Raw genomic sequence first — 11633 nt, 5'->3', positions numbered from 1 at the left:
CACTTGCAAGCTGACTTCCCCAACCACAACAGTATTTTCCATTCCTTTCCTAATCATCCACAGAGATTTCAAAGGATGCTAAGTCATCATTGCAAGCATCCTGAAAGCCTCATGGTGGTATACCTCTCTTTCTAGACCCTTCATGAGCTTCAGAGTATGGCACATTCTTCAGGATCCTGTGATCCAGTATTTGTTTGACATGACCAAACCACCTGAGTCCTTTCTTACTTATCAACCTTCCCATGAATTACATACCAGTACAATTTAACATGTCCACATTTGTCACCCTGTCTTTCCATCTTATTTGAAAATTTTACACAGGCATCTGATATGAAAGCTGTTTAGTCTTTTGATATGTTTGCTGTAGGTTGTCCGTGTTTCCGAACCATATAGAAGACTGGATAAAACACATTTCTCATAAATTTGGATTTTTACTTTAGTGATGGTTTGTTATTATTCCAAACTCTGTCTTCCAGAAGACCAAAATTCCTGGTTGCTGTGCTGATTCTACTAGCAAGCTCAGTATCAAGATCAATATTGCTGTTAACCATACAGCTAAGGGAGAAAATGATAGAATATGCAATAAAACAGCTACTAATATATTAGATTACTGAAAATATTACTGCTTATTATATATTGCATATATAATATAATAATAAAAAATCAAGTGTCATTAAACTTTCCTGCAGAAGAGAAGCCACCCACAAATAGACTTTCAGCCCCTCTAGAAATATTTGGACCATTCCACATTTCCCTAAAGAGAACGATTCATTTTAACTTGTTTCTTTTCTCTCATTTCTAAGGCATAGCAAAATATTCCTTCTTATCTTATTACAATTTACTTACTCTAAAAATCCTCCCATAAATAACTCTATTACAGACGTTGTGAAATTTGCATTAGTTATGGAAAGTGAGCATTCAGGAAATGAAAATAGGATATAAATATGTCCGTTATTTTTTCCTTCTACTTCATTAAGCATCTCAAAGAGCTTTAAGAGCATTACTAAATCTGATTAAAGTTGTAATTCTAAGATTCTTCCATGCAGAAAGCAATCTTATTCTGGAAGTATTCTGAGGAGAGTGTGTTACAAATACAACTCTTTAGGTATAGGCGATATCTTTTATTAGAACAGCTAAATAGTTACAAAAAAAGTTGTTCTTTGCAAGGTTTCAGACACCCACATCCTTCATCAGGCAAAAAAAATAAATTTCGTTGTTTTTTTTTTTGCCTGATGAAGGACATGTGTGTCCAAAAGCTTGCAAAGAACAACTTTTTTGCAACTATTTAGTTGGTCTAATAAAAGATATCACATTTACCTAAAGAGTTCATCTGCCTCTGTGCTTAAGCCAACAACAAACAACCTAGATCCCTTACATATCCAATGTGCCCTATCTACAAACAATGTTATAACCCCTAAGACAGTATCCTGGTTGCTTAGCTCAAGCTGTATTTATTCGCTTACAACCATGAAGATCAACACTTCAATTCCCAGTGGCAGCCAAGATGGCAGACATCTCCCCACTTAGTGCACACTGCAGGTAGACCGTGTAGTTCAGAGTGCACGTCTGAACACTTTCAGAAACAAAAGATTACTTTTGAAACAGCTTTTCAGATTTGTAATTTTGCTCAAAGTGGAAGCTACTAGGAAATATCCAAAAACTGAATGTGGAAGTTAGTATTACAGAATGATGTTTCAAAAGTAAGCTAGCCTTTGGTTGGTTTGGTTTACTACAGTTCCATAAAGTGAACTTTCACTACTTGTTATGTCATGTAAATATTTGTTCTGTGAAATTGTTTCTTTTTTTTAGATAGTTTAGAATAAAAACCCATCTGTATTCTTATTTATGTTTAGTCACTGCCTAAGACCTTATATTTGGGTTGAGATTTGAAATAAATTAAGCCAATGGTTTTAAACACACAGTTTTTTTTCCCTCTGGTGTTTTGTTGTTTTTGTATTGTCTGGCTCTGATGGGGATTTATTTTCAAGGCCTTGCTATATGTGGTGCTGCCAAGCTCACAAAATAGCTGGGATTGTTTCCAAATAAATCCAAATGCACCTGCACCATGTTTGCCTTTATTAGAAGCACACTCAAAAAAAGCTAGTGAGAGAGACAGAGCGAGAGAGAGAGGAGAAAAACAAAGCAAGTCAAGTTGAAAAGTGCAAAACCCAACTGTTTGTTCAACATGTAATGTAACGCTGAGAGTTATTCATAAGCATTTCACCAGTATCTATTCTTTAACATTAATAATACTGACAATACTAATGTTAAGAATATGAATAAAATGAATACTATTGTTAATAATACTGATCTGGCCCCACCATATATAATTATTCCAGAGTCTAACTCTGCTATGGATCACAGATCATCCACTTATTTGACACCTACAGATACAGGAACCTTTAGTGCCAGTTTTAACTGGTTCAAATCTCACCCACAGAGAAGAAAATAGGATAAACAGCAAAGTATAAGTATATGGGTCACGGTATTATTTTAATGGAATTAGAAAGAGAGGAAGGAGGAATAAAAATTAAATTTGAAAGTGCAGCATCTGAAAGTGGTGTTTTTTTTCCCCAAACACAAAGGAAATCATAGCTCCTCAAATAGGTTTTTACAATCCCCTGAACAGAATAAAATGAGAAGCCCTACCTTTCACTTTCTAAATAACATGTATATAGGGGCCTTAAGGAAAAAAAATCATAGGAAAGTAGGGCTGGAAGGACTTCACAAGGTAATCTAGTCCAGCCCCCTGCTCAAGGCAAGATCATCTCTAACTAACCCATCCCAGCTAAGTGTCTAACCTGCTTTTGAAAGCTACCAAGAACGTAGGTTCCACAATGCCTTTAGCTAGCTGGTACCAATGCCTGACCACTCATAGTCAAAAAGTTCCTCCTAATCTCTCCAGCCTAAATTTCCTCTGGTGCAACCTGAAGCATTGCGCTTAGTCCTGTGTCCTACAGTCACAGAGAAAAGCCCATTTCCACCCTCTCTATAATGACCCTTAAGCTATTTGAAGACTATTATCAATTCCCTCCTCCCCTCCCCTCCCACTCCTCATCCTTCTTTTCTCCATACTAAATAACCCTAGTTCTTTAAGCTTTTCCTCATAAATCTTACTTCTCAAGCCCCTAATCATTTTGTTGCTCTGTGCTAGATTCTTTCCAATATGTCCACATCCTTCTTGGTATGTGAGGCCCAAAATTCACTGCAGTACTCCAAATGATATCTTACCAGTGCTAAATAGAGTAGAAGGATCTACCCAAGCTGCACATAACACTCCAGTTGATACAACCCAAGGTGCTGTTGGGTTTCTTTTGCAACAGGAGCATATTGTTATAATCACTTTATGGTTTATTGCAACTCCCAGGTCCTTACCTGCAGTATTGCATCCTACAGAATCATTCCCCAGTCTGCATTTGTGAATGCAATTATTCTATCCCAAGTGCAGGACTTTGTACTTTTCCTTGTTGAATCTCATTTGATTGATTGCAGACCATTTTTCCAATCTATCCAAGTCATGCTGCCCTCCAGAGTGTCTGCCTAAGTATAGACAGTCAAAAAGCCTGAAGCTGAATCAGTTCAATCTTTGTAGGTTAGTCTACGCTGTGTAGGTTGAACTGAGAAGCAAGCAAACAGACATTCACATTTGATTCTGGAAATGCAGCCACATGCCTACAGTAGCCCAGGCCGGAAGCCAGTGGGATACTACTGCATGTCTCCATGTTTGACTGGAATAAAAAACTTGGGCCAAGGCTAGCCCACCCACCCTGAAAGGGGGAGTTTGCAGGGGAGGTGCAAAGCATGCTGGGATGCTGGGGGACTGTGAGTTAACTTGAAGCTGGAGGGGATTTGGGACAGTACAATAAAACAATTTAACCTAAACCAGTTAAGTCTGATATTGCATCCATCTAGTTTTATCTGAAACCAGTTTTGGCCATTTTGAAAGTGGTTTATATGCACTGAACTTCTGTCCTGTTACAGAGTTAAAGCCGTTTCCAATCACATACCATTTATGTGTAATTTTTGTCCCTAGCCACTGCCATTCCATACAGCCTAGTGTCATAGGCAAATTTCCTAACTGTGAACTGAATCCCATAGTCCAAATCATTAATGAAGATATTAAAACAATACTAGATCCAGGACAGTCACCTAGGGAACCCCACCTAATACATCCTCTCAACTTGATATTGTGCCATTGATAATTACTTAATGAGCACAATGATCCAACCAGCTATGTATCCACCTTACAATACTTTCATATAATCTTTATTTCCTTAAGTTGTTCGTAAGAATGTTGTGAGAGAGACAGTGTCAAAAACCTTGCTAAAGTCAAGGTATATCACATATACTTCTTTCTCCCCATCCACAAAGCCTTTATCATAGAAGGAAATCAAGTTGGTCAGGCATGACTTGCTTTTGGTGAATCCATGCTGGCTGTTCCTGATCATCAGGGATCCTAGTTTCTTCGATATAAAAAAATCCCCAATTTTCAGGTTAAAAAAAGTAACTGAAAATCCACATTTTTCCACGGTTAAAATGAAATACCACTAATATATATCTATATATACTTGTGTTTCATTTTAGGTTACTTTTTTATTCTGAAAATTGAGGATTTTTTTTTTTTTTTATCAAAGAAAACCAGGATTCCTGGCTCATCACCCTGCACTCTTCCAGGTGCTTCAGCATACACTACTGGAGGAATCCTTGAAACTCCATGCTCCATTATCTTTCCAAGTATCAAGGTCAGGATGACAGTCTATACATTTCCAGATCTTCCCCCATCTCTTTCTTAAAAATAAGTGCTATATTTGATCTTTTCCAATCATCAGGAACCTCACCCAACTTCCATGAGTTTTCAAAGTGGATAACTAATAGCTATGAAATTACCACAGCCAAGTCTTTCAATACCCTAAGTTGCACCCCATCTGGCCCTTTCAATTTGAAAGTGTCTAATTTATCTAAGTAATCCCTAACCCATTCTGCCATTACTCTAGGCTATTTGTTTCCTTCTCTATCTTTGCTGCCAACTGCATTTGTCATCTGGTAGCTGCCTCTGTTTGTGAAGACTCAAATAAAAAAATGGCATTAAATACTTCATCCTTTTCTGCATTATCCAGACCTAGATTGCCTTCTGCATTCTATAAGGGACCTATGTTTTTTCTTACTCTTAACATAGTCATAGAATCCTTTTGATTACCTCCTATGGACCTTGCCAGCTGCATTTCAAATCATGCCTTGGCCATCCTAACTTTCTCCATGCACACCTGTGTGATACTCTAATACTCTTCCCTATTCCTATGACCAAATTTTAACTTTTTGTAGGCTTCCTTTGTAGTTTTAACACATTAAAGATATTACTGTCTAGCCAGGCTTGCCTCTTGTTGTGTTCCTGTTGCACTTCCGATTCTTCAGTCTTATGAGGACTCTTCTAACTGTACAATCATCTGCCTATAATCATGTATTTGTGAGAGAGGAGGTAGGAGGGTGGGTCAGTGAGAAATCCTGAAGCCCCTGTAGGGATACCTTTGTCTAAAATGGGTAATATAATTATGTAAACACAATGCAAACCCAAGTTTTTTACTGTGAGGTACCTCTATGAAATAATGACAATGATCACATTTAAAACCTATGATGCACCTGTGCTGGTCCCAGCAGTCTTACCAGGTGACATGTTGAAGCAGCAGGGGCAGCAGGGGGGCCTGGCTAGCAGCCAGAGCATTGCTTCGGGTGTTCTGGCCTCCATTTGTGCCGGCACATGCTTGTTTGGTGTGCATTGTGCTGCTTCTTGTTCCAGTGCATGTGTTTACTACCGGGATTTCCCAGTAGCAAATTTTACCACTGCACTGAAAATTTGCAGTGTGGTACACATTTTCACATTCCCTGTGTGTGGTTTGTAGCAGCACATATTGCACACCCCTGCACCTGGGGATCTGCCCCTTAGTTTCATAGTTTCTAGGGTCGGAAGGGACCTGAGCAGATCATCGAGTCCAACCCCCTGCCATGGCAGGAGACCCCCTGCCATGGCAGCCTCAAAAGACTATTTTAGGGTAAGATCATAAGAAGAACTATTTCTGCCATATGGCTGATCCACAAGTGTTCTTACTTTGTACGTCCTCTTTGTAAACAAGCACTATTGTATGCCAATATAGTAGTAAATGGGACTGTCACCTAACAAGATTCTAGTTTGGATCACTCAATAGATAGAACTGTCTTTCCAAAGGCTTTCAGTCTGACTGCATTACACAAGGGTCCTGCGTATGAAAGGCATCTTAATTCTTCCTGCCTTGGGCCATACCAGCTATTACCAGAAGGAATAATCCTTGCCAATTAAGATATGTCTATACCACATATCCCATGCTGCCAGGGGCACTCAGTTCCTCAGCATTCTTCACTCACTGTGCCACTCTTGAGAACTCTCTTGAGTGTGCTTAATAGCTACCAGGAAAGACACCACTAGTATGGCTTCCAGGATTGGAGAGGGCAAGCAAGTGAGCAGGAGTCAAACATACACTCATTAGATTGATTAGGTTTTCCACCAATGGTTTGTAGAATTATAGGGAGAAAGCAATTCTAGGTGCAGTGAAGGAAGAAGGAAAAGTAACAAAGTTGTCCATGCCCTGAGAAAGTATATATGTGGCGCTTATTGTCCCAGACAGGTGAATAATCAACCTCAAAAAGTGCAAGGACCAGAAACTTGTTTTTATCCCCACCCATCCGACTTTACAAAGGGCCCTGAAAAACCTAGGCACAGCACAAACCCCCAGCCTCTTCAACCAAGGAGTTAAAGATGTGGCAGAACATGCCATATCTTTTTTCCATTTTGATGAATTCGATCCAAATAGTTTCTGAAGTCTTTTAGGAAAAGTCAGAATCAAGACAAACCAACTGCTTGATCCCTGCCTAAGGCCTAGCCAAGCAGAGATAACCAGAGGACGGCCATTAATCATCAACAAATTACAAAGCAATCACCATGCCAAGTCAAAGGTAAAATCAATTATAGTGACTATTAAAGTGCTTAGATATCAGACTTGAAAGCTCTGAAGTTAATAGATGTTCTAATACAAAATAGCAGAGGCTCCAGGCTCCAAAAGACTCAACTTGTAAACTAGATTTTTGCTAGGAGTAAAGCTATTAGTTAACAGCAATTATTTGTATAATAAGCTAAACACAAAAGAACATATAGAAATTAATCTAATGACCTGACCTCCTTCCCTGTAGAGAATGTCTGTTAGGGAAAGCAATGACGAGCTTGTAATGCTTTCATGGATTTTGTCTGCAATTATTTCATGAAGAAAATGAACACGTGAGAAATCAGAACTTCTTTTTCTTAAAATCAGAGCTGTACAAATACAGGAAGGTGTGACCTTCACCATGGGACACAAAATCTACCAACTGCTCCTTCTGCCCATATTCTGGAAATGAGGTAACGAAAGATCGGACTCTAACTCTTCCTAACCAATCATCTCTCTGAAGATTTCAACCTACCAGACATTAGCAGTCATTGTCTGGTTAGTTCTGGTCACCCAGGTTGAAGAAAGACAAACTCCTTCTGGAAGAGATTAGGATGATCAATGAAACAGAGAGCCTATCATAGTTAAGAAATGCTTAGTTTGTTTAGCCTAACAAAATGGAGGTTGAAACAGGATGTGATATATTCACTGGGGAAAAGTGTAGACGGGTGGAGAAAAAAAACTATTTAAGCTAAAGGACAAGGTTGGTGCACAAACAAATTAATATCATAATTGGCAATTCCTCACAGCTGAGGATGATTGTCTTCCATAACTGTCTTCTCTAAAGAGGGCTAACAAGACTGATCCAGGATCAACACACTCTGTTGCAGCTTGAGCACGTTTCCAGATGGGGTGGGTGGCTCTGGGTTCTTGATCTGGTCTGCAACATGCTGCTTCTGACACGCCCATTCTTCCATCTTCTGTTGAAATCAGAAGGTTTCAAAGTACTGAAATCCATGCAGGAGACTCTTCCTCCATATGGGGCAGTCCTGGGCAATAGCCTCCCATAAGTTGATATCAATGGTACACTTTTTCAAGTTGGCCTTGTAGTGCTTTCTCTGCCCTCCTCTTGAGTATATGCCTGGACTGAGCTGGGAGAATAAAACTTGCTTCAGGAGCCTGGAGCCAGACATCCAGATGACATGGCCAACCCAGCAAAGTTGATGTCCGGTGATTGTCACCTTGACGCTCATAGTATTTGCTTGCAAGAGGTCGCTAACATCACTGTGCCTGTGTACCCACTGGGTTTGAAGGATCTTCCACAGGCAGCATTAATGGTATTTCTCCAGTGACCTGAGATATCTCATGTTTGCTGTGGTGCACAGCAAGGCAATCCCTCTGTAGTTTTCTGTTAGACTTATCTCCTTTCTTCAAGATGTTCATAATCATGGAGTCTATGAGGTCATCTGGGATTTCTTCATCATTCCAAGTCCTTAAAATGATGGCAAGGAGCTGTTATGAGAGCCACTCTCTCTCCTACTTGAAGATTTTGGTGGGGATTCCATCAGCTCCAGATGCCTTATCATTCTTCATCTGTCTGATGGCTTTCCTCACCTCATCAAGGGTTGGAGGGATTCCAAGATCATTTCTAACTGGGTGTTAGGGATGGAGTTTAGAACACACTCACACCAACAACAGAGTCTCAATTAAGAAGGTCTTCAAAGTGTCCCTTCCAACAGGCATTTATGGTTCCCCTTTCCTTGATTGGGTCTCCTCCATCCTTCAGTCTCAAGGGGGCTGGTCCCCAAGTGCTCAGACTGTATATGGTTTTGGCACTGAAAAAAATCATACATATCATGGATGCCAGCAAGCTGTTGAGAATCCTTCAATTTATCTTCCCATGATCTGTTTTTCATATCATGAATCCTATGCCTTGGCTTGTTCATGATTCAGTTTCTTTTGCTTGGAGTTGATGTTGTTCTGCCAAGAACAGAAGGCCTTGCATTTGTGGCTGATCAATTCTTGGATCTCCCAGTCAAGCTCATCAAACTAGTCTCGATGTTTCCTGGTAGAGAATCCAAGTGTCTCTTTGCAGGCACTGGTGATGGTGGACTTGAAGACACCACAAACACTACCAACATTCTCCCATTGTTGTTGACTGGAATTCACCAGTTTTTCATTGAGGCACTGGTGAAAGAGGTCTTGCTTGATTGGGTCCTTGAGGCCTTTGATGATCTTCCATCAACATCACTTTTGCTGCAGCTATTGTTTGGGAGCCACTTTAAATTAGATAACTGAGCGAATGAATTGATGATTGGTCCAGCAATCATCAGTTTCTAGAATAGCTCAGGTGATGCAGACATCTTTGTGATCCTAGGCATGAACAATGACATAGTCAATCAAGTGCCAATTTTTGGTCTTTCCATAAGGTCTTGTGCTTTTTTCTGATGGAATAGGGTGTTGATGAGGTGAGTCCATTTAGACAAGGGGAGGATGCCATTGCAGTTGACTTTTCCCACTCTTTCCTTGCTAATGACTCCATTCCATCAGTTCAAGTCCCTTCCAAGTCTGTCATTGAAAACACCAAGAAAAATAAATCTGTCTTCCTCCAGAATACCCGAAAGGACTTGGTCAAGGATGATGCAGAATTCCTCCTTGGTTTTGTTGGTGTTGTCAAGAGTCATGACATACATGCTGATGTCAGTCGTGCAATGACTCCCTGCTAGTTTAAAACAGAGCGTCAAGAAGTGCTCATTAATTCCAATAGGGAACTAATTGAGTTGGCTTATGAGTTAATTCTTGGCCAAACCAATGCATCTATGAAGCCAGCATTCTCCTTCCTGTTTACCCCTCCAGAAGAAGATATACCCACTTCCATGTTCTTTGAGAAGCCCAACTCCAACTCCCCAGGTCTCACTCAGTGCAGCTACATAAGTGTTCTGTCACCTGAGTTCTCCAGCCAGTATTGCAATGCAGCACTCTGGGAGTTCACTATTAGGATTTACTGTGAGGGTCCTGATGATCCAGATCCCAAAACTGATTGTGCATCTTCACTGATTTTGACCATAGTAAAGGTGATCCCACTAGACTTGGTTATCCAGTCAGGATAAAGGTAAGCAAGCTATGTTTAGGGCACCTTTTCTCACCACCTCCCCATGTGGGGTGAGCAGAGTAGATCCTGAAGAGGACATCTCAGTCGCAGTTACTGCTGCCAAATTGCATTCCTGTCCTCATCCAAGCACTAGACAACCTTCTTGTAACTGCTGCCTTTATGTCAGTTTCTGTCTAGAAGTTTCCAGACCTCACAATCTTGCTCCCAACACCCCTAGTTGGTCGCCAAAGGACTTGAAGGATCTACCAGAAAATGTCTATGGAAAACGCCTGTGTGTTATTTCTTTTATCATGGAGAAGTTGCTGCACATAAGCTTCCAGATGGCCCTTGGCAGAAAGGGACCTTTACCCAATGGCAAAGAGACCACGACAATTGGAGAGCTAATTCTGCTGCAGCCTTCATCTGCCTTTGCAGCCATTGAGATTCTAGCATCTTCTTCTGCCTGCATTGCCATTGAGGATTTATAGACCCATGACTAGGGGCTTTTCAAGAGGGAAAGCTTTGTCATCTGCTGTCACCACCGGAATCTGATGGTGCTGCCACTGCTTGGTCTATCTATGACTGTTTATTCATTAATTACCTCTATTTATTATGCAGCTAACCTTCCCTGAAGTTCACTCCACTATCTGCCACCTGTGGATATGCTAGGTAGCAATACAGTCTGCCACCAAAAACAACTCTTTATATCCAGTTTATATTAATTATATTTATTAATATACACTGGCCATGAATATATATATTAGAAATTAGGAGGAACCTAGCCATAACTCTCCCACTTCCAATGAGAGTCATAGGGCACAATGCAACAGGTTTTTTTTTTTAATGGAGCACAATGTTTTTATGAAGGGAACTACATGATGTCAGGAGAATGGACTCAACTACTCAGGAGGTCCTTTCCAATCCTAAGACTCCAAAGCCCCAGGTTATGCTGTCTGGCATAGGATTGTGCTGAAGCAATTTAGACTAGCTGTCTAGGGTAAAAATGCAAGAAAGCAGCACTTTAACTATTAGGGTCAGTGTCAAAGAGCTAGTCCTAATGGATGTAGGCCATGGCTAGGGCATTTGACTACCTTGACTATAATTACAATGAGTTGGATTCCCTGGCTTAGATAAGATATCAGGACCAGGGTTAGGATTAAATACAGTGTAGCTGAGATGGAGGTACTGAAGAGATGAAGTTGAGGAGTTAAGGTGGGCATAGGGGAAGAAAGTAAGAGGGGCAGGTGAGGGACATTCTCTGACTTCCGAAAATTCTTGCTTTGGCATCTTCTGTATCTACTCCTATAAAACAAGCAGCTTGAGTACCATAAGTAATCTTGTAAATGGTAGCATGAAGTATTGTATCCATGCTTCCATGGCTACACTGCTTTCAGAACCCAGGGTAGTTCATTTAAAGCTCCTTCAGATGTCTCTACACTATACTGCAGACTAGAATATATGGCGACTAAAGCATAACAATGCACCACTGCTATACAAATATATTAGTCTGGTTATAGTTTCATAGTTTCTAGGGTCGGAAGGGACCTGAGCAGATCATCTAGTCCGACCCCCTGCCATGGCAGGGAAGAATA

The 11633-nt window shown here is 40.4% G+C and overlaps 1 long non-coding RNA gene across 1 annotated transcript in view; it reads right to left on the bottom strand.

The window, feature by feature from the left end:
* Window positions 1–5250: 5250 nt before the first annotated feature.
* The window catches only part of LOC109311756, a 26253-nt gene continuing 19870 nt past the window's right edge, over window positions 5251–11633 (bottom strand). The window contains exons 2-3 of the long non-coding RNA XR_002101600.1: window positions 7394–7398; window positions 5251–5264 (exon numbers count right to left, since the gene is read on the bottom strand). This is a non-coding gene — a long non-coding RNA (uncharacterized LOC109311756). The remainder of the gene's footprint in view (window positions 5265–7393; window positions 7399–11633) is intronic.

This window comes from Crocodylus porosus, unplaced genomic scaffold (assembly GCF_001723895.1).
Source record: "Crocodylus porosus isolate Cpor-Errol unplaced genomic scaffold, CroPor_comp1, whole genome shotgun sequence".
Lineage (NCBI taxonomy): Eukaryota > Metazoa > Chordata > Crocodylia > Crocodylidae > Crocodylus > Crocodylus porosus.
The sequence above is the reverse complement of the archived record's forward strand: the minus strand, read 5'-3'. Positions and strand labels throughout refer to the sequence as shown.